The 23,988-nt window shown below is 44.4% G+C and overlaps 1 long non-coding RNA gene and 1 pseudogene across 1 annotated transcript; both read left to right on the top strand.

Annotated features, from left to right (window-relative positions):
- The first annotated feature begins 322 nt into the window (after nucleotides 1-322).
- The window catches only part of LOC103640152 (lysosomal Pro-X carboxypeptidase-like), an 82,331-nt pseudogene continuing 58,665 nt past the window's right edge, over nucleotides 323-23,988 (top strand).
- On the top strand, nucleotides 15,300-16,410 carry LOC103638815 (uncharacterized). The gene is made up of 3 exons (XR_002265347.1): nucleotides 15,300-15,345; nucleotides 15,831-15,889; nucleotides 16,325-16,410. It is a non-coding gene; the product is annotated as an uncharacterized lncRNA (long non-coding RNA).

The raw sequence follows: 23,988 nt of genomic DNA, 5'->3' as shown, positions 1-23,988 counted from the left end.
AGCCCTAGCCAACTGCTAGCCGGTGGGCTGCTCGGTCAGCTGGGCCTTGAAGCGGCCCACCCGGCGGTCAAAATGGACATCATTATCTTTAAGATTTGTTGCACCCGATGCAAACGCTTGGCTCATGCCATGCGGCCCATGCCCCAGCGTACGCACTCGCAGAAGGGACCGTCGCGCCTTCCACTATCAGTGGAGACTGATAGATACTACGAATGGCCGGTGATGCTACGGGCCATTCGCGCCATCCCTTTATAATTCCTCACAAAGCGTGACGAGTACTAACGAGACAGAGGGAGAGAGGGAGGACGTCCGACAATGACGAAACCAGGTGGTGCGGTGGTGCCTCGTCCTCGCCAGCCCCTCCTCTGCCCGCCTTCTTCCTGCCTCTCCTTCCGCTACTCCTCGCGGCCTTCTCGGGAGCAGCAGCACCACCAGCCGCAGCAGCAGCAGCGACGCGCTCGTCCTCCACCCCAACCCTGCTGCTTTCCCGGTCCCGGCCGTCACTCCGCTGCACCTGCAAGCGCTGAAGCGCCGCCAGCGGGCAAGCAGCAGAAGCAGGGAAGGCGGCGCCGGCGAGCACGTCGTCGCCGCGGCCGCCGATGGCGTCAACAGCACGCCCTCGCCCTTCACGGCGCACTACTTCCCGCAGGAGCTGGACCACTTCACCTTCACGCCCAACGCGTCGACGCTCTTCCGCCACGAGTACCTCGTCAACGACACCCTCTGGCGGAGGCCCATCAGCTCTGATGAAACGGGGTTGGCTGCTGAACACGCACAGCACCGGTTCTACGGCGAGTCCAAGCCGTTCGGGAACGACTCGTACAGGTCGGCCCAGACGCTGGGCTACCTGACGTCCACGCAGGCGCTCGCCGACTTCGCCACGCTCATCACAAGCCTCAAGCACAACCTCTCCGCCGACGCCGCGCCCGTCGTCGTCTTCGGCGGCTCGTACGGTGGAAGTAAGTGACCACTGACCAGGCCGCCGTCCTACGCCGTTCTTGACCGGCCGGACACCACAGCAGCTAGCTGTCTCTTCTCTCTTGGCAGGAACACGCACGTGACGAGCATGTACTTGCCATGTTTTCTCCCTGCGCGCGACGTGTGGTGTGGTGTGGATCTGGATCGGTCAAATTACGATCCTACAAAGATCAACGATCTGCTGTTTCTTTAAGTAGTAATATATGTTAGGATTTATGGGCTTGGCCCAATTAAGAAATTCAAATAAATCCCAGAAAATCTCAAAAGCCCATACAATAGGATGGCTAGAGTATAGGTAGAACCATTAGCACCATATTGCTAGCTCTAGTGGAGTAGAGCTAGCTTAAATATGGAAGCCACACTCACTCACCAAGTCATGGATGAGAGGAGAGAGTGTGGAGAGCCACACGCGCGCGCTCGCTCGCCTGGCCGGGGTGGGGCGAAAGGGCGCGGGCGCACGACATGCGCGTGAATGGTAGAATGACCACTATTCGAGTACTACTTTCTTTGGCTGCCTCGTATGGTCTCCTTGTTCATCAGATGGATGTAAAGACAGCTTTTCTTAATGGAGAGCTGGACGAGGAAATCTATATGGTCTGAAGCAAGCACCAAAGCAGTGGCATGAGAAGTTTGACACGACTCTAACGTCTGCAGGCTTTGCCATTAATGAGGCAGACAGGTGTGTATATTATCGCTGTGGTGGGGGCGAAGGAGTTATATTGTGCTTATATGTTGATGATATATTGATATTTGGCACAAACATTGATGTGATCAATGAAGTCAAGTCTTTTCTATCAAAGAGTTTTGATATGAAAGATCTGGGAGAAGCTGATGTGATTCTAAACATCAAGCTGATTAAGGCAGATGGTGGGATTACTCTCTCGCAATCTCACTATGTTGAAAAGGTTTTGAAACGATTTGGCTTCTCTGAGTGCAAACCTTCTCCAACACCTTATGATCCCAGTGTGACACTGCGAAAGAACAAGAGAATTGGTTTAGACCAATTGAGATACTCTCAGATTGTCGGTTCACTCATGTATCTTGCTGGTGCAACAAGGCCCGATATCTCGTTTGCTGTGAGCAAATTGAGCAGGTTCATGTCAAACCCCGGGACTGATCATGACATGCACTTGAGCGGGTTATGCGCTACCTGCAAGGTACAATGAGGTATGGAATTCACTATTCTGGTCAGCATGCAGTACTTGAAGGATATAGTGATTCGAACTGGATATCTGATGCAAACGAGCTTTATGCCACCAGTGGTTATGTCTTTACTATTGGTGGAGGTGCGGTATCATGGAGGTCATGTAAGCAGACCATTTTGACGAGGTCAACCATAGAAGCCGAGCTAGCTGCACTTGACACAGCAACCGTTGAGGCAGAATGGTTGCGTGAACTCTTGATGGACTTGCCAGTGGTTGAGAAACCAATACCAGCTATCCTTATGAACTGTGACAATCAGACAGTGATTGCTAAAGTGACGAGTTCTAAGGATAATGGAAAGTCATCAAGACATGTCAAAAGACGATTGAAGTCTGTCAGAAAGTTGAGAAACTCCAGAGTTATAAGTGTGACTTATATTTCAACAGATAAAAATCTGGCAGATCCTTTTACCAAGGGACTACCACGTAATGTGATAGAAATCGCATCGAGAGAGATGGGTATGAGACCCGAATAAAGTTGCCATGGTGGAAACCCATTCTATGTGATCGGAGATCCCGTGAATTAGGTCCTGGGAAGAACAAGCCATTGGTGAACTGAGGAGAGTAGCCTTTGACCCTCTCTAAGTAAAGATGCAATACTCTCAAATGATGTAAGGAAGGTTGGCTTTGTGCCTTAATGTGTTCTGTTGGCTTGTATTAGCGAAGATGTTGTCCTGCAGAACATTCTTTGAAAGAACACACCTATATGAGTTAGACTGTCTAATGTCGCAGTCTATGAGATCTGGGTGATCTCTAGTAAACTCATGAAGAGACCTTGGAGTACGACGTATATGCTCCACCCGAGAAGGGGACTACTGGTAGCCAAGTACCGGTCATGACTTCAAGTGAAACCCATTCACGCAAAACTTGCAATTCAAGGCATAGTCCATTGTCCAAGTTGTGGGTTGGTGTAGCTTGGAGTTCTAGGCGGAAGTTCAACTTAACAGTCTCTGCTGAAAAACTAGTATATTAAACAGTAGTGAACAGTGGCGAAAACTGCAGATGGGCATTTGAGATCTGGTGGGGGATTGTTAGGATTTATGGGCTTGGCCCAATTAAGAAATTCAAATAAATCCCAGAAAATCTCAAAAGCCCATACAAGAGGATGGCTAGAGGATAGGTGGAACCATTAGCACCATATTGCTAGCTCTAGTGGAGTAGAGCTAGCTTAAATATGGAAGCCACACTCACTCACCAAGTCATGGATGAGAGGAGAGAGTGTGGAGAGCCACACGCGCGCGCGCTCGCTCGCCTCGCCTCGCCTGGCCTGGCCGGGGCGGGGCGAAGGGCGTGGGCGCACGACATGCACGTGAATGGTCCGCCGAAATCCGGCCCCTCGCCTTGCGGGGGCGCGGCTACCTTTTGCCGTTCAATTTTTTGGTTTCTTGGCTGTTACGTCTATCCTAACCGATCGCTATAAAATCTCAACTGATTGCGAGATTTTCGTGGGCGGATAAGACCAGGGGTCGCGGACTCGGCCCTATAAAAGGAGCCCGGTAGCCAGCCTCCAAATCATCCCAGATCCCAGTTCGCTTTCACCTCTCTTCATAGCTGAGCCGCTTTTTAGTTCCCTTCGTCCCGACCGTAGAGGTGCATCTGTGATCAGGAGAGTAGGTCTCCGGAACCCTTCGTCTTCTAGATCCTGCACCGGGAGAGGGCGAATAAGGTTTTTGGGAAGCGTCTTCACGCGACTGCTCGTGATCTGCTGACCTCGTCGACCCTGCTGATTTCGCTACTTCGACATCGTCGACCCTGCTGATTCCGGCGCGTGCCATCTATCAGTAAGTCTAATCAGTACGCATCATCTGATTTGACTTGTTATTTCAGTTCTTCTGATTTGGTCATGATTTATATTCGGAATTTAAACTGGAATTTGTCTAATTATTCAACAATCCAAAAACCTTATTGTAGACAATTTCCTAGTTTTTCTATGGCTGCTTTTGCCGATGCGCTCAAGCCAGAAAAGTTCAATGGTATGCACTTTAAGAGATGGCAAGTCAAGGCCACGCTCTGGCTTACTGCTATGAATGTCTTCCATGTTAGTAAAGGCAGACCTGAGGGTCCACTGACTCCTGAACAGGAGAAAGAGTACGACCATGCCAATACTATGTTCATGGGAGCCGTTCTTAGCGCCCTTGTTGACCGTCTGGTTGATGCGAATATGCAGTACACAGACGGGAAAGAGTTGTGGGATGCACTTACTACTAAGTATGGTGCATCAGATGCTGGCAGTGACCTGTATATCATGGAGAGCTTTCATGATTATAAGATGGTTGATAATCGCTCTATTGTAGAGCAAGCTCATGAAATACAGTGTATAGCCAAGGAGCTCGACCACCTTAAGATAGTCCTTCCTGACCGATTTGTGGCTGGGTGCATTATCGCAAAGTTGCCTTCTACATGGAGGAACTTCGCCACATCTCTGAAACATAAGAGACAGGATATATCAGTTGAAAATCTGATAGCGTCTCTAGATGTTGAGGAGAAAGCTCGGGCTAAGGACACGGGATCTAAAGGAGGCGAGGGCCACTCCAGCGCCAACATGGTTCAGAAGAACCACAACAAGGGCAAAAAAAGCCAAAATCTAACAAGCCCAACAAAACTACCAACTTCAAGAAGAAGAAGAACAAGGCTGAATTGACATGTTTCGCATGTGGCGAGGCGGGTCATTTTGCCAAGGATTGTCCTGATCGAGCGGATCGCCGTGGCAAAAAGGGCAATGTCAACACAGTGGTCGCTAGCAATGAGGAAGACAAAGGGTATGGTAATTTACCTTTTATCTTCTCAGTATTTCAATCACCTAGCTGGTGGCTTGATACTGGTGCTAATGTTCATGTGTGTTCTGACATTAACTTGTTCTCTTCTTATCAGGGCGCCCGGGATTCTTTCGTGCTAATGGGGAATGGGTCACATGCTTCTGTTCATGGCACTGGCACGATGGATCTGAAGTTTACTTCGGGAAAGATTGTGCAGCTGAAGATTTGTTCTGTGTTTTTTCTGCCAGTAGTCACCCGGCAGCTAAATCTTTTGAGGTTGAGTTACTATGGTCTTTGGCATTTCGTAGTTGCCTATTTCATTGATATGCGAGATGCACGATAGCACATTACGTAGTTCTTGAAGGTGATAGGAATAAGGTTTTAACTTAATGAAGAAAAAAAACGATAAACTTTATTGATAGTCGCCTAGAGGGGGGTGAATAGGGCGAAACTGAAATTCTCAAAAATAATCACAACTACAAGCCGGGTTAGCGTTAGAAATATAATCGAGTCCGCGAGAGAGGGTGCAAAACAAACCGCAAGCAAATAAGAGGTGTGACACGCGGATTTGTTTTACCAAGGTTCGGTTCTTCCAAACCTACTCCCCGTTGAGGAGGCCACAAAGGCCGGGTCTCTTTCAACCCTTACCTCTCTCAAACGGTCCCACGGACCAAGTGAGCTTTCTCTTCTCAATCACTTGGAACACAAAGTTCCTACAAGGACCACCACAAGATTGGTGTCTCTTGCCTCAATTACAAGTGAGTTTAATCGCAATAAGGAATCAAGAAAGAAGAAAGCAATCCAAGCGCAAGAGCTCGAAAGAACACAAGCAAATCTCTCTCACTAGTCACTAAAGCTTTGTGTGGAATTTGGGAGAGGATTTGATCTCTTGAGTGTGTCTAGAATTGAATGCCTAGCTCTTGTAAGTGGTTGGAAGTGTGAAAACTTGGATGCAATGAATGGTGGGTGGTTGGGGGTATTTATAGCCCCAACCACCAAACTAGCGGTTTGGTGGGGCTGAGGGCTGACTGTCGTATGGTGCACCGGACAGTCCGGTGCACACCGGACATGTCCGGTGCGCCAGCCACGTCACCAAAACCGTTGGGTTCCGACCGTTGGAGCTCTGACTTCTGGGCCCGCCTGGATGTCCGGTGGCGCACCGGACATGTACTGTAGAGTGTCCGGTGCGCCAGAATGGGCGTGCCTGACTTCTGCGCGCGCTGGCGCGCATTCAATGCGCTGCAGGTAGCCGTTGGCGCCAAAGTATCCGTTGCTTCGTTGTCACACTGGACAGTCCGGTGTACACCGGACATGTCCGGTGAATTATAGCGGACTAGCCGTTGGGAATTCCCGAAGCTGGCGAGTTCCTGAGGCGCCGTTCCTTGGAGCACCGGACACTGTCCGGTGTACACCGGACAGTCCGATGAATTATAGCGGAGCGCCTCTAGATTTTCCCGAAGGTGACGAGTTCGAGTTGGAGTCCTCTGGTGCACCGGACACTGTCCGGTGGTGCACCGGACACTGTCTGGTGGCACACCGGACAGTCCGGTGCGCCAGACCAGAGGTGCCTTCGGTTGTCCCTTTGCTTTTTTGTTGAACCCAATACTTGGTCTTTTTATTGGCTAAGTGTGAACCTTTGGCACCTGTATAATCTTATACACTAGAGCAAACTAGTTAGTCCAATTATTTGTGTTGGGCAATTCAACCACCAAAATTAATTAGAAAAATAGGTGTAAGCCTAATTCCCTTTCAATCTCCCCCTTTTTGGTGATTGATGCCAACACAAACCAAAGCAAGTATAGAAATGCATAATTGAACTAGTTTGCATAATGTAAGTGCAAAGATTGCTTGGAATTTGAGCCAATATAAATACTTACAAGATATGAATGGATTTTTTCTTTGTTTTTAACATTTTGGACCACGCTTGCACCACATGTTTTGTTTTTGCAAATTCTTTTGTAAATCCTTTTCAAAGTTCTTTTGCAAATAGTCAAAGGTAAATGAATAAGATTTTGCGAAGCATTTTCAAGATTTGAAATTTTCTCCCCTTGTTTCAAATACTTTTCCTTTGACTAAACAAAACTCCCCTTAAATGAAATTCTCCTCTTAGTGTTCAAGAGGGTTTTGTCATATCAATTTTGAAAAATTGAAAAATTACTCTCTCTCCCTGGAGAACACGATGAGATACCAATTTGAAATTTACCAATTGAAAATCCTTAGTTTTAAAATTAGGTGGTGGTGCGGTCCTTTTGCTTTGGGCTCATGCTCTCTCCCCCTTTGGCATGAATCGCCAAAAACGGAATCATTAGGGCCTATAGAATTACTTTCTCCCCCTTTGGTCATAAATAAATAAGTGAAGATTATACAAAAGACGAAGTCCTTTTGCTCTCTCCCCCAAGGATGGAGAGTTGCTCGGTGTGATGGCGAAGGGTGAGTTACGGAGTGGAAGCCTTTGTCTTCACCGAAGACTCCAATTTCCTTTCAATACACCTATGACTTGGTTTGAACTATACTTGAAAACATATTAGTCATAGCATATAAAGGAGACATGATCAAAGGTATATAAATGAGCTATGTGTGCAAATCAGCAAAAGAAGTTCCTAGAATCAAGAATATTTAGCTCATGCCTAAGTTTGTTAAAAGTTTGTTCATCAAGTGGCTTGGTAAAGATATCGGCTAATTGATCTTTAGTATTAATGTAAGAAATCTCGATATCTCCCTTTTGTTGGTGATCCCTTAAAAAGTGATACCGAATGGCTATGTGTTTAGTGTGGCTATGTTCGACGGGATTATCCGCCATTTTGATTGCACTCTCATTATCACATAGCAAAGGAACTTTGGTTAATTTGTAACCGTAGTCCCGCAGGGTTTGCCTCATCCAAAGTAATTGCGCGCAACAATGGCCTGCGGCAATATACTCATCTTCGGTGGTAGAAAGAGCTACCGAATTTTGCTTCTTTGAAGCCCAAGACACCAAGGATCTTCCCAAGAACTGGCAAGTCTCCGATGTGCTCTTTCTATTGATTTTACACCCCGCCCAATCGGCATCCGAATAACCAATCAAATCAAAAGTGGATCCCCTAGGATACCAAAGCCCAAACTTAGGAGTATAAACCAAATATCTCAAGATTCGTTTTACGGCCGTAAGGTGAGCTTCCTTAGGGTCGGCTTGGAATCTTGCACACATGCATACGGAAAGCATAATATCCGGTCGAGATGCACATAAATACAGCAAAGAACCTATCATCGACCGGTATACCTTTTGATCGACGGATTTACCTCCCTCGTCGAGGTCGAGATGCCCATTGGTTCCCATGGGTGTCTTGATGGGTTTGGCATCCTTCATTCCAAACTTGCTTAGAATATCTTGAGTATACTTCGTTTGGCTTAGGAAGGTTCCCTCTTGGAGTTGCTTCACTTGAAATCCTAAGAAATACTTCAACTCCCCCATCATAGACATCTCGAACTTTTGTGTCATGATCCTACTAAATTCTTCACACGTAGACTCGTTAGTAGATCCAAATATAATGTCATCAACATAAATTTGGCATATAAACAAGTCATTTTCAAGAGTTTTAGTGAATAAAGTAGGATCGGCCTTTCCAACTTTGAAGCCATTAGTGATAAGGAAATCCCTAAGGCATTCATACCATGCTCTTGGGGCTTGCTTGAGCCCATAAAGCGCCTTAGAGAGTTTATACACATGGTTGGGGTACTCACTATCTTCAAAGCCGGGAGGTTGCTCAACATAGACCTCTTCCTTGATTGGTCCATTGAGGAAGGCGCTTTTCACGTCCATTTGGTAAAGCTTAAAGCCATGGTAAGTAGCATAGGCCAATAGTATACGAATTGACTCAAGCCTAGCTATGGGTGCATAGGTTTCACTGAAATCCAAACCTTCGACTTGGGAGTATCCTTTGGCCACAAGTCGAGCTTTGTTCCTTGTCACCACACCATGCTCATCTTGCTTGTTGCGGAAGACCCATTTGGTTCCTACAACATTTTGATTAGGACATGGAACTAAATGCCATACCTCATTCCTAGTGAAGTTGTTGAGTTCCTCTTGCCCTGCCACCACCCAATCCGAATCTTGAAGTTCTTCCTCTACCCTGTGTGGCTCAATAGAGGAGACAAAAGAGTAATGCTCACAAAAATGTGCAACACGAGATCTAGTGGTTACCCCCTTATGAATGTCGCCTAGGATGGTGTCGACGGGGTGATCTCGTTGGATTGCTTGGTGGACTCTTGGGTGTGGCGGCCTTGGTTCTTCATCCTCCTTGTCTCGATCGTTTGCATCTCCCCCTTGATCATTGCCGTCATCTTGAGGTGGCTCATTTGTTTGATCTTCTACTTCATCAACTTGAGCTTCATCCTCATTTTGAGTTGGTGGAGATGCTTGCGTGGAGGAGGATGGTTGATCTTGTGCATTTGGAGGCTCTTCGGATTCCTTAGGACACACATCCCCAATGGACATGTTCCTTAGTGCGATGCACGGAGCCTCTTCAATACCTGTCTCATCAAGATCAACTTGCTCTACTTGAGAGCTGTTAGTCTCATCAAACACAACATCACAAGAAACTTCAACTTGTCCGGAGGACTTGTTAAAGACTCTATATGCCCTTGTGTTTGAATCATATCCTAGTAAAAAGCCTTCTACAGTCTTAGGAGCAAATTTAGATTTTCTACCTCTTTTAACAAGAATAAAGCTTTTGCTACCAAAGACTCTAAAATATGAAATATTGGGCTTTTTACCGGTTAGGAGTTCATATGATGTCTTCTTGAGGATTCGGTGAAGATATAACCGGTTGATGGCATAGCAAGCGGTGTTGACCGCCTCGGCCCAAAACCGATCCGAAGTCTTGTATTCATCAAGCATGGTTCTTGCCATGTCCAATAGAGTTCTATTCTTCCTTTCCACTACACCATTTTGTTGTGGCGTGTAGGGAGAGGAGAACTCATGCTTGATGCCCTCCTCCTCAAGGAAGCCTTCAATTTGAGAGTTCTTGAACTCCGTCCCATTGTCGCTTCTAATTTTCTTGATCCTTAAGCCGAACTCATTTTGAGCCCTTCTCAAGAATCCCTTTAAGGTCTCTTGGGTTTGAGATTTTTCCTGTAAAAAGAATACCCAAGTGAAGCGAGAATAATCATCCACTATTACAAGACAATACTTACTCCCGCCAATGCTTATGTAAGCAATTGGGTCGAATAGATCCATGTGGAGTAGCTCAAGCGGCCTGTCGGTCGTCATGATGTTCTTGTGTGGATGATGGGCACCAACTTGCTTTCCTGCTTGACATGCGCTACAAACCCTGTCTTTCTCAAAATGAACATTGGTTAGTCCTAAAATGTGTTCTCCCTTTAGAAGCCTATGAAGATTCTTCATCCCAACATGGGCTAGTCGGCGGTGCCAGAGCCAACCCATGTTAGTCTTAGCAATTAAGCAAGTGTCGAGTTCAGCTCTATCAAAATCTACCAAGTATAGCTGACCCTCCAACACTCCCTTAAATGCTATTGAATCATCACTTCTTCTAAAGACAGTGACACCTACATCAGTGAAAAGACAGTTGTAACCCATTTTGCATAATTGAGATACATAAAGCAAATTGTAATCTAATGAATCTACAAGAAAAACATTGGAAATAGAATGGTAATGAGATATAGCAATTTTACCCAATCCTTTGACCAGACCTTGGTTTCCATCCCCGAATGTGATCGCTCGTTGGGGATCTTGGTTTTTCTCATATGAGGAGAACATCTTTTTCTCCCCTGTCATGTGGTTTGTGCACCCGCTGTCGAGTATCCAACTTGAGCCCCCGGATGCATAAACCTACAAAACAAGTTTAGTTCTTGACTTTAGGTACCCAAACGGTTTTGGGTCCTTTGGCATTAGAAACAAGAACTTTGGGTACCCAAACACAAGTCTTGGAGCCCTTGTGTTTGCCCCCAACAAACTTGGCAACTATCTTGCCGGATTTGTTAGTTAAAACATATGATGCATCAAAAGTTTTGAATGAAATGTCATGATCATTTGATGCATTAGGAGTTCTCTTCTTAGGCAACTTAGCACGGGTTGGTTGCCTAGAACTAGATGTCTCACCCTTATACATAAAAGCATGATTTGGGCCAGAGTGAGACTTCCTAGAGTGAATTCTCCTAATCTTGCTCTCGGGATAACCGGCAGGGTACAAAATGTAACCCTCGTTATCCTGAGGCGTGGGAGCCTTGCCCTTAACAAAATTAGACAATCTTTTAGGAGGGGCATTAAGTTTGACATTGTCTCCCCTTTGGAAGCCAATGCCATCCTTGATGCCAGGGCGTCTCCCATTATAAAGCATACTACGAGCAAATTTAAATTTTTCATTTTCTAAGTTATGCTCAGCAATTTTAGCATCTAATTTTGCTATATGATCATTTTGTTGTTTAATTAAAGACATGTGATCATGAATAGCATTAACATCAATATCTCTACATCTAGTACAAATAGATACATGCTCAACGATAGATGTAGAGGGTTTGCAAGATTTTAATTCTATAACCTTAGCATGTAATATGTCATTTTCACTTCTAAGGTTAGAAATAGTAACATTGCAAACATCAAAATCTTTATCCTTAGCAAGCAATTTCTCATTTTCAATCCTAAGGCTAGAAATAGAAACATTCAACTCATCAATCCTAGCAAGTAAATCAACATTATCATCTCTAGGATTGGAAGTTGAACCATTACAAACATGAGAATCAATCTTAGCTAACAATTTAGCATTTTCATTTCTAAGGTTGTCAATAGTTTCATGGCAAGAGCTTAGCTCACTAGAAAGTTTTTCACATTTTTCTACTTCTAGAGCGTAAGCATTTTTGACTTTAACATGCTTCTTATTTTCTTTAATAAGGAAGTCCTCTTGGGTGTCCAAGAGATCATCCTTCTCATGAATAGCACTAACCAATTCATTAAGTTTCTCTTTTTGTTGCATGTTGAGGTTGGCAAAAAGAGTGCGTAAGTTATCTTCCTCATCACTAGCATTTTCATCACTAGAAGACTCATATCTAGTGGAGGATTTAGATTTAACCTTCTTCTTTTTGCTGTCCTTTGCCATGAGGCACTTGTGGCCGACGTTGGGGAAGAGAAGGCCTTTGGTGACGGCGATGTTGGCGGCGTCCTCGTCGTCGGAGGAGTCGCTAGAGCTTTCGTCGGAGTCCCACTCCCGACAAATATGGGCATCGCCGCCCTTCTTCTTGTAGTATCTCTTCTTCTCCTTTCTTCTCCCCTTCTTGTCATCGCCCCTGTCACTGTCACTAGATATTGGACATTTTGCAATAAAATGACCGGGCTTACCACATTTGTAGCACACTTTCTTGGAGCGGGGTTTGTAGTCCTTCCCCCTCCTTTGTTTGAGGATTTGATGGAAGCTCTTGATGATGAGCGCCATCTCCTCGTTGTCGAGCTTGGAGGCGTCGATGGGTTGTCTACTCGATGTAGACTCTTCCTTCTTTTCCTCTGTCGCCTTGAATGCGACCAGTTGTGCTTCGGGTGTGGAGGAGGTGCCTTGCTCGATGATTTTCTTTGAGCCTTTGATCATTAGCTCAAAGCTCACAAATTTTCCTATAACTTCCTCGGGAGACATTAGCTTATATCTAGGATCACCTCGAATTAATTGAACTTGTGTAGGGTTAAGAAATACGAGGGATCTAAGAATAACCTTGACCATCTCATGGTCATCCCATTTTTTCGCTCCCGAGGTTGCGCACTTGGTTCACCAAGGTCTTCAAGCGGTTGTACATAGCTTGTGGATCCTCCCCTTGGTGAAGCATGAAGCGACCGAGCTCCCCCTCGATCGTTTCCCGCTTGGTGATCTTTGTCACCTCGTCTCCTTCGTGCGCGGTCTTGAGTACGTCCCAAATTTCCTTCGCACTTTTTAACCCTTGCACCTTATTATACTCCTCTCGACTTAGAGAGGCGAGGAGTATAGTAGTGGCTTGGGAGTTAAAGTGGTGAATTTGGGCCACCTCGTCCGAGTCGTAGTCTTCATTTCCTACGGATGGTACCTGTACACAAAACTCAACAACATTCCATATACTAGTGTGGAGTGAGGTTAGATGATGCCTCATTTTGTCACTCCACATATTATAATCTTCATCGTCAAAAACCGGTGGTTTGCCTAATGGAACGAAGAGTAAAGGAGTATGTTTTGAAACATGGGGATAGCGTAGAGGAATCTTACTATACTTCTTGCGCTCTTGGCGCTTAGAAGTAACGGACGGAGCATCGGAGTCGGAGGTCGATGGTGATGAAGAGTCGGTCTCGTAGTAGACCACTTTCCTCATCCTCTTGTGTTTGTCGCCTCTCCGATCCGACTTGTGGGAAGAGGATTTCTTCTCCTTCCCCTTCCCTTTATTGGAGGAGCTTTTCTTCTCCTTCCTCTTGTTGCGGGACTCTTCCGATGAAGTCGACCTGTGGCTTGTAGCGGGCTTGTCACCGGTCTCCATCTCCCTCTTGGCGAGTTCTCCCGACATCGCTTCGAGCGGTTAGGCTCTAATGAAGCACCGGGCTCTGATACCAATTGATAGTCGCCTAGAGGGGGAGGTGAATAGGGCGAAACTGAAATTCTCAAAAATAATCACAACTACAAGCCGGGTTAGCGTTAGAAATATAATCGAGTCCGCGAGAGAGGGTGCAAAACAAATCGCAAGCAAATAAGAGGTGTGACACGTAGATTTGTTTTACCGAGGTTCGGTTCTTCCAAACCTACTCCCCGTTGAGGAGGCCACAAAGGCCGGGTCTCTTTCAACCCTTCCCTCTCTCAAACGGTCCCACGGACCGAGTGAGCTTTCTCTTCTCAATCACTTGGAACACAAAGTTCCTACAAGGACCACCACAAGATTGGTGTCTCTTGCCTCAATTACAAGTGAGTTTAATCGCAATAAGGAATCAAGAAAGAAGAAAGCAATCAAAGCGCAAGAGCTCGAAAGAACACAAGCAAATCTCTCTCACTAGTCACTAAAGCTTTGTGTGGAATTTGGGAGAGGATTTGATCTCTTGAGTGTGTCTAGAATTGAATGCCTAGCTCTTGTAAGTGGTTGGAAGTGTGAAAACTTGGATGCAATGAATGGTGGGTGGTTGGGGGTATTTATAGCCCCAACCACCAAACTAGCCGTTTGGTGGGGCTGACTGTCGTATGGTGCACCGGACAGTCCGGTGCACACCGGACATGTCCGGTGCGCCAGCCACGTCACCAAAGCCGTTGGGTTCCGACCGTTAGAGCTCTGACTTCTGGGCCCGCCTGGATGTCCGATGGCGCACCGGACATGTACTGTAGAGTGTCCGGTGCGCCAGAATGGGCGTGCCTGACTTCTGCGCGCGCTGGCGCGCATTCAATGCGCTGCAGGTAGCCGTTGGCGCCGAAGTATCCGTTGCTTCGTTGTCACACCGGACAGTCCGGTGTACACCGGACATGTCCGGTGAATTATAGCGGACTAGCCGTTGGGAATTCCCGAAGCTGGCGAGTTCCTGAGGCGCCGTTCCTTGGAGCACCGGACACTGTCCGGTGTACACCGGACAGTCCGGTGTACACCGGACAGTCCGGTGAATTATAGCGGAGCGCCTCTGGATTTTCCCGAAGGTGGCGAGTTCGAGTTGGAGTCCTCTGGTGCACCGGATACTGTCCGGTGGCACACCGGACAGTCCGGTGCGCCAGACCAGAGGTGCCTTCGGTTGTCCCTTTGCTTTTTTGTTGAACCCAATACTTGGTCTTTTTATTGGCTAAGTGTGAACCTTTGGCACCTGTATAATCTTATACACTAGAGCAAACTAGTTAGTCCAATTATTTGTGTTGGGCAATTCAACCACCAAAATTAATTAGGAAATAGGTGTAAGCCTAATTCCCTTTCATTTATCAAGCTAATGGAATTGTGGAACAAGGAATATAATAGTCATACACATTTGCCAGAACTTATCCTTGTAGATTGAGCCTAAACTGTAAACTTTATCTCGGCAACTTCCAGTTTTCAGGCATGAATTATGGGCACGCAGTCTATCAATATCCCGCAACTGATCGGATCAGAAATTTTGTCAGAGAGTTTTAGATTCAGATATTTCATTACAGGAGAGTTATTTGAGTATTTCACAGACTGTCAAAATTTAAATGTATACAACTGATAGATGTACTGATTTTTTGGTTCTGCCTTCGGTTAAGTGTTGTTATTTGTGCTTTTCCTGGCCACTAATGTTATTCCATTCTATTTTGATAGCAGTACTGATTTAACCAAAATTTATGATTAAACTCTCTCGATCTACTATATTACTTGGGTGCATACAACTGATAGATGTACTGATTTATTTTATTCTGCTCTCCACAGGTTTTGTTCCTGACAAAGGACTGTTAACACTTTCCATAAGGCTCCTTTTTATTTACTAGGTAAATCTATAATGCACTATTATGTTTATGATTTTGTCAGATACTTTTACATGTTAGAGAGTTTTAGATTTAGAGATTTCATCACAACTCGGTTATCTAAGTATCTGCCTTTGGCTATCTATTAATTTGGTGATGATTTCAATCTGAGTTCTTTCAAAAGCTTTTAATTTCCAATCATATGTATGGTGGTTGTCCAATAATTAGCTGCTCTGTCAAATACAGCGTGACATTCATTTGCTATTGTTAGGTGCAAGAAAAATCCATTACAATGAAAGCAGACTATTCCTTTTCTTATTGCTTTACCGAGAACTTAGATAACATGTATTTTTATGAATAAGTATATATTATGGCTTTGTCATGTTGTCTGAACTATCTTTATTCTGTCTAAACACTATGTAGACGGTCTAAACAGTAATCATTGTGCACTACCATTTAATTAAATAAGTTGTATACTGATTTGAATGTTTTTGTTCTGCTCTCCACAGGTTTTCTTTCTGAAAAGGGACTGTTAACACTTTCCATAAGGCTTCTTTTCATTTACCAGGTAAACCTAAAATGCACTGTTATGTTTATGGTTTATATTTTCTTCACTGATATCAGTAGCACTTAATCAGTGGTAACAGTAACAACTTATTCAACACTAGGACTTCAAAACTATAAAACACAAAACTATAAACTAACTAGCGAACTTTGCTTTGTTATGGTGTGATGTGGTGCTTTAAATGCCTTCGGTGGGTGTTAGCTAGAGATAACAATATCATAATCATTGAAACTATGTTGCTTTATAGTTCAGTTCACAATTGTTGTTTGATAATGTATATGTCTCACACACAGTCCTAATTGGTTTGACAACATCTATTGTCTTCTCAATCACACCTCTCTTGATGGTCAATCTAGTTAACTGGATGAGCACATATAAAGGACTACTGATTGTCTACCCTCTTTTATTATTGTTTATTTATGTGTTCATGTTTTGTAGGGCACTGTTCTTGTTATGGATCAGATGGGATACAATGCTGATCGCACACCATTCACGAACATCTCAAACACCATCATTACAGGTAAAGCTTAGTACATGCGTGTCGAAATGTAGTAGGTACAGACACTAATCCACAAAGTTACATTGTAGGTAATCAAAATGAATCGAATTCGCTTGGACCAATTGTCGATGCTAGGGAACGTAAGAGGCAAAGGGATAGGGAAAGATATGCCACGATGACTGTTGAACAAAAGAATGAGAAAAATAGGAAGCGTCGTGAAGCGCGCCAAAGGAATAAAGGACTACCGATAAAAACACAATCATCCATAGGTGATGAAAGTTAAATTTCTAATTCTAAATGCTATACCTACATGTTCGTACTATACAAAGTTGTCGTGTAGCCTTTTGTAAATGGATGATATATAAATAAGACATTAATATGGACAAGTCATGTGAGGTGGTTAACTTTAAAATACGTGGGGATGTGCATCTCGGTTTAGGTATATGATCATTTTACCAACATTTGAACAGATCCTCTTATGAATGAGTGAGTACCTATTAATCCTATTTTTATTTTCACCATGTTTCGCAGATAGCTTTCCAGATGACTGTAGCATCATTGATTTCAAAATTTTGTCAACACAAGGCATTGCAGGTATATAACAATCACATTTTTTGTCACTTTAGCACCACCTATTATGTATCTCTTTACTTATGCTAAAATGTTTAATGTAGGTGGAGACGAACAAGTAAACGTGGATCTAGATGATGATAGCGATTGGTTGCATAGAAATGAGACATTCCAGGTAAACAACATTGTCGCAAGTAATGACCTTTTGACAACAGGTACATGACTGTTCACTTGACTACATATGCAAAAAACAACGGGTTTCAAAACATTGAACGTAGACATGCATTTATTCCAGGTTGTGTGCATGAAAGTGTTGATAACACACCTAATCATACTATGAAAAGGGTCGCCTACTTTAGTGAGCGGTACAAAAACTTAACTCCCATCGAGAGGGAGTCTAGGCGTGAACACCTTAGGTTGTATAATAAGACACCAAAACGGAAAGATGCAAAGACAGAGTACGGCAGAAAACGTAGAGCACTGCAATCTGACACTTTGAATCAGGAGTCCATCGCCATGGAGGACCCAACATATACCCCTGAGGTTGGACGTCATAGAACAGATGCAACACAACCGTATGGATCCTCAGTTACCACTTGCGATTGGGTTATCCCTGAATTTGTCGGGACACCTTTCCTGCCAACTTCAATACAGACCGAGGATGTTGGTTCACTCACTATGTCTACTGAGCCACTAAGTCGTAAACATCATGTGCTATCTGGGGCAAGACCAGCTATCTTAGGTAGTCGAAACCAACAATTTGAAGCCGCCATTTCAAGGAACGTGGCTACAGTGACTGAGGATACAATCAGTGACGCCGTGGAAGGGGACGATTGGACACAACCCCATATGACTACAGAGATCCACAACAATGGTAATTTCTAACCAATTTTAAATCAATCTTGCACGGCGACGATAGCATGTATTCTTACTAAACGTGCGTTTCCATCAGTACAATGTACAAATCCATGCCAAGGTGCTACCTTGGCAACAAATGTGAGTGAAGGCATGGCTGAACAAAGAGTGCAGCATACACATACGAAGCCAAAGGTCATTTCCGATGGTAATTGTTAAAAATTTTGTTCACATTACATATTTCCCCACCCTAGAAGTCAAACCTCATATTTTCACGAATAGGTGACGATGATGAGGGTGTCATATTCGAAGAGGATGATGATGATAACGATGGATACCTATTCGCTGGGCAATGTACGTACATGGATTTACATGTTGCTACCATGGTTTATATAGATACACATGTCTTAATCGTTGTTTTCTAAAAAAATATTAGATGATGAGACCGACGAGGACATCAAGATTGATGGTACTCAAGAAGAATCTATTGACACTGATTTGCCTGACACGTACAACAAGGTGTACAGTAACGTGCCTGAAGAAACACATATGCTGAAGTCTGTTCCCAACTACGGTTATTGCAATGCGAAGAAGTTTGAGTATGAGCCACCTGGATTTTGCTGTCGTGGTGGGAAGGTTGAGCTAGCCCCACTGGAGACCCCTCCACAACTCTGGAGGTTGTGGGATAGTGTAGACTCTGATGCTAGGCACTTTCGTGATAACATCAGGTTTTTTAATGGCCATTTCTCTTTCACTTCGTTGTACTGTTGCCTTGATAGTATGACAACTAATGTGAGGGATTCTGGTATATACACGTTCCGGGCACAAGGCATGATGTATCACAATATCAAGTCATTCGGTAGGGAAGGTGGGGCGGAGCATAAACACCTTGAACTTTACTTTTACGATGATGATCCCAATCTCGAGCATCGGTACCGTATGTGCCGCGAAGAACATCAACAGAAAGACAAAGATGTTATTAAACAAATAGTTTCCATACTCCGTGAAAATCCATACTCTGAACATCTTAGAAGCATGGGTCATGTTGAGAACCTTGATGACTATCGTATCACATTGAACCTTGATCAATCGTTGAACCAGAAGACATATAACACACCTATCACTTCAGAGGTCGCTGCTGTCTAGATCGAGGGGAGCGAACGGCGAGGCCAGTTCAGCAAGAATGTTATGCTACATGGGAAGGATAGGTCAAGCCATGGTATCCGCTCATACCATGGATGCTACGATGCACTATCGTATCCACTGTTATTTCCTAGAGGTGAACTTGGATGGCATGCAAATATACCAAAGGTTGGTGTATCCATGGGCGAAGTGGATGCATACCGTGCGACGCATAGGGCAAGTAATGCAAACGATGAAGATGCAGGTTAGTTATTTCTTTGTAATTTCTTACGTAACACATTGTTAAAGTATCCTTTCGACATCACTAAATAATCAATCCTTGCGTATGCAGAATCTCCTAATCATCTATGTGTGTTCGTACGTGACTATTACTGCTACAAATTCCAGATTCGTCCAGGGGTATTCAATCCAATACTTCATGGTAAACGTCTTTTCCAGCAGTTCGCAGTTGACACATACATCAAGATTGAGAGCTCCCGTTTAGATTTCATTCGTAAGAACCAGGATCGGTTACGGGCAGACCTATACCAGGGTTTGGTGGATACTATGTTAGATGGCGATATAAGAGCAGAAAAGGTTGGGAAGCGAATTGTGCTGTCGTCGTCGTTTATTGGCGGTCCTCGTGACATGAGACATCGGTATATGGATGCTATGGCTCTGGTGCGGAAGTTTGGGAAACTAGACATCTTTCTTACCATGACATGTAACCCTAACTGGGATGAGATAAGGAGGGAGCTTCTCCCTGGGAAGACACCACAAGATCGTTCGGATCTTGTAGTGCGTGTCTTTCATGCGAAGCTACAAGAGTTAAAGTATAGGCTGACTAAACAAGATATTCTCGGTAAGGTTCGTGCTTACGTCTATGTCATCGAGTTTCAAAAGAGGGGTTTGCCCCATGCCCATTTTTTACTAATCATGCAGAGGAAGTACAAGCTAACATGCCCTGAGCAGTATGACCTTTTGATCTCAGCCGAGATCCCAAACAAAAAGTACCATGAACTACGAAAGATGGTTATCAAGCATATGATGCATGGTCCATGCGGGTCGCTAAACCCTAACTGTCCATGCACTAAGGGTCGTGCATCATGCAAGAATCATTACCCTCGGCCTTTCAGTGACGCAACTTTGCAAGGGAAGGATTCATATCCTGTTTACAGACGTCGTGACGATGGGCGTAAGGAAAAGGTTCGAGGGTGCGAGTTGGACAATAGATGAGTTGTCCCTTACAATCCTTACCTCCTTCGCCTCTTCAACTGTCACATCAATGTTGAGGCGTGTGGGAGCATCAAGGCTATTAAATATTTGTTCAAGTACATATACAAAGGCCATGATCGTGTGTCTGTTGTTATGAGAGATGCGAGCAAGACAGATGATGATGTAGATGAGATCAAGCAGTACAGAGATGCAAGGTGGGTGACCCCGCCAGAAGCCTTATGGAGGATATACGGCTTTGAGCTTAGTCAGAACTCTCCACCTGTGATGCAGCTGCAGCTCCATCTTCCAAACATGCACATGGTGGCGTTTCATGATCGGCAAATGGTCCAGCGAGTTGTAAACCGTCCAGGTGCTGATAGGTCAATGCTCACAACATATTTTGAGGCAAATAGGCTACATGAAGAGGCTCCGGGCATCCTATATTGTGACTTCCCTGAGTGGTTCACTTGGCAGAGTGGTAAGGGCAAAGTATGGCAACGGAGGAAACGAGATACGGGTGGACAAGTCGGTAGAATAGTCTCTGCTCATCCAGCCGAGGGGGAGCGCTACTATCTCCGTGTTCTCCTAAACCACGTGGCTGGCGCCATCTCCTATGTGGATCTAAGGACAGTAGATGGTGTCACGCTACCGACTTTTCGTGAGGCAGCAGAGAGAAGGGGACTGCTTGAGTCGGACAACACACTGGATGAGTGTCTCACTGAACGTGCTCTTTTCCAGATGCCATCGGCGCTGCGACGACTTTTTGCCACAATACTGGTGTACTGTGAGCCAAGCGATGTGGTGGTACTCTGGCGGAAACACCTAGATGCTATGTCAGAGGACTATCAACGTAGGAGTGAGAGCAAAACTCACGTTGAGCAGATGGTATTGATTGACATTAGGAACATGCTGCAGTCAATGGGAAAGGACATAAAGACATTCCCACTTCCTCCTATCATTGACACGTATGACGATGCTATAGGTACTGCTAGGGAGGTTTACGAGGAGGAAAGTATCGAACCGACAGTGGCAGATGTGGCTCTCAAAGAGACTCTTAACGAGGAACAGAGAGCCGCCTATGATAAGATTATGTCTGCTGTTGACACTGATCAGGGTGGATTGTTCTTTGTGGATGGACCTAGTGGCACTGGAAAGACTTATCTATACAGAGTGTTGCTTGCGACGCTACGCAGCCAGAACAAGATTGCGGTGGCAACAACTACATCTGGCGTTGCGGCTTCCATAATGCCTGGAGGAAGAACTGCCCATTCACGCTTCAAGATACCTCTTACTATTGATGATGGCGTTGTATGTAGCTTCACGAAGCAGAGTGGAACCGCAGAGTTGCTACGGAAAGCATCTCTCATTATCTGGGATGAGGCTTCTATGACTAAGAGACAAGCTGTGGAGGCACTAGACAATAGCATGTCACACTCGGGTTTCAGGGGTCCAAAGCCCGGGCGCGAACATAATCACCAGGTGTGCTAGGACCAAGTCTCACACATATGATGAATCATGGCACTGGATCGAATGTCACATCTTTACTACATAACAGGAGTTCTGTACAAATTAAATAAATAATTACATTATAAGGAGACAACGGTCCAGCAACCCAAAGTTGACTGAGAGACGACAACCTAGACCTCTCACGAACTCGTCATAGCATCCTCCATGCGCCTCATCCTGTGGTACCTGTTCTTGACCTGTGGGGGGGTGTGAGACAGCAAGAGTGAGCTCACATACGTTCATCGCTCAACAAGTTGTGGGGAATAATGTGCATGAACTCGCCAAAGGTGGGAGCTCACGTGAAGTGTAAGGCTTACCAAAGGAGATGGTTAGAGCTGAGCATTGCTTTTAAAGTTGGTCAAAATTTTATTAGCAGTTACTAAGTATAAGTAAATACCAACCCAATTAAATAGTTGAACAAAAGTAACAACATCACCTGCGATGCAATGCATATGACAAATTGAATTTAGTTCCATAAATTAATCATGTGAGTGTCCGAGCCGCTCATGACCGTGAGCACGGCTAGTATACCAGTTTTACACTCTGCAGAGGTTGCGCATCTTTACCCACAAGTCGTGTTACCCATTTGCCACGGAGTTGATCAGACTCCATACACCTCTACCAAGGAAGCGAGGCAGGGTACCACTACGAGGCCTTTACAAAGTTCCACTAGCTTCAGACTACCCGCTACAGTTTATAGGAAGCTCCAGTGCAGGGTTCTTGTCTGACCGCCATCGCAGCAAAATCAACCCAAGGACCTCCCTACACTGACCACTCCCCTACTGCCCTTGCCCCTTTCGGGTAAGGTAGTCCTCCACTAGCTTTCCTAATTAATCAGCCAAGGGCGTCCATAAACCCTTGTGGTAGCACTGTTTTCCCGGGTGGTTCTCCATGTTCCCATTAACATAATGATCTTAACATGAACATTAAATAATAGAACAGATAATAAAAAGTATAACAATGAGTGATGAATATCTCTATACCCAAATCCACATAAAGCAATAGCATGAACTACCCAAAACTTTAGTAGTAAAACCAGTGGGGAAACAAGGTATAAAGATAGTCAAATCTAGGGTATCCTATTGGGTCCCATCAAAATTAACCTATGCAGATCATTATGAATAATAAGAACATGAATGGGTAAAAGAGGTGATCAAGGGCACAACTTGCCTGGCACTTGAGATTCCAGTTACCAGGGTAATTCTTCAGATCCTCGAAACCTCGCGCTAGTCATAGCAATACAAACATACATGGTATAGATTAACATCACACCAAACATAAGTACAAACTGAATAATAATGATCTACGCGAAGCTACGAGATCGCGGGTTCGAGAATTACTAAGATCGAAGTTACGGTTAAGAGGTATAGTTTACGGAAGACCCACGTGATTAAGTAATTAAAACTAGGTCTTATGTTTATTTTATAAATCAAGAGAAAATAACTTAAAATAGTAATTAATTCAACTTTAACCTAAGTTATAAATTAACCATAGGTCATATTTCAGTAGTTTATAAGCAGTTTAACCAAACTAACCAACATCAGTTAAATACAGATATAATACATGGTATAATAGATGTTTTTATTGTATAGTAAATATTTATACGAGACTAACGCAACTGGAGAGGATCAAATTGGAGTCATAGATTTTAAGTTATGAATTTCTAAATCTTTTATGTGTTTCGTACAAGATTAAATATGATATAAATTTTTTAACGTGACTTTCATGTCAAAACAGTGACACAATTTGATAAACAATAGTATTATAAAATTATAGGAACTAGAATGAACTCATTTGGACTTAATATGAATTTTATATGAATTAAACAAGTCCTAGTATTTATTGTTACATTGAAAATTCACTTCCTATTTACTTTTCTGGATTTTTTTTTCTAATTCCTGGACAGCTCATCAAATACCAGAGAAGGTAGGGTTTCAGCCGCAAAATGAACCTAGACACAATCTACACCTCCCCTAGGACGGCGGGTTGGTTTAGATAAATTTCAGGGACTCTTTAGCAAAGTGACTCGGCAAAGGGGTATTGGCGAATCATGGTCGTTGGATCATAATCGAGGGCCCGGATTAGATCACGAATCATTACGCGTTGAAACGATCCCAACCGTTGGATTTTGGATCTACGGATTAGATTTTTAAATGACCGAACTCCAATCCTGTGCGTATGATTTGGCATCAACGGTTGTGCGCCAATCCGATCTAGTTGCTATAGTCGCCTAGTATCCACCGTACAGGGACAGATCAACAGTCAAGACGCCTTCTTCTTCCCCTCAGCTCTCTCTCTCTTCTAATTCTTTCCTCCGCTAATCCGCCACGGCCGA

The sequence above is a fragment of the Zea mays genome, chromosome 9 (genome assembly GCF_902167145.1).
Source record: "Zea mays cultivar B73 chromosome 9, Zm-B73-REFERENCE-NAM-5.0, whole genome shotgun sequence".
Lineage (NCBI taxonomy): Eukaryota > Viridiplantae > Streptophyta > Magnoliopsida > Poales > Poaceae > Zea > Zea mays.
Note: the sequence above shows the minus strand (reverse complement) of the source record. Positions and strands in the feature narration are given on the sequence as shown.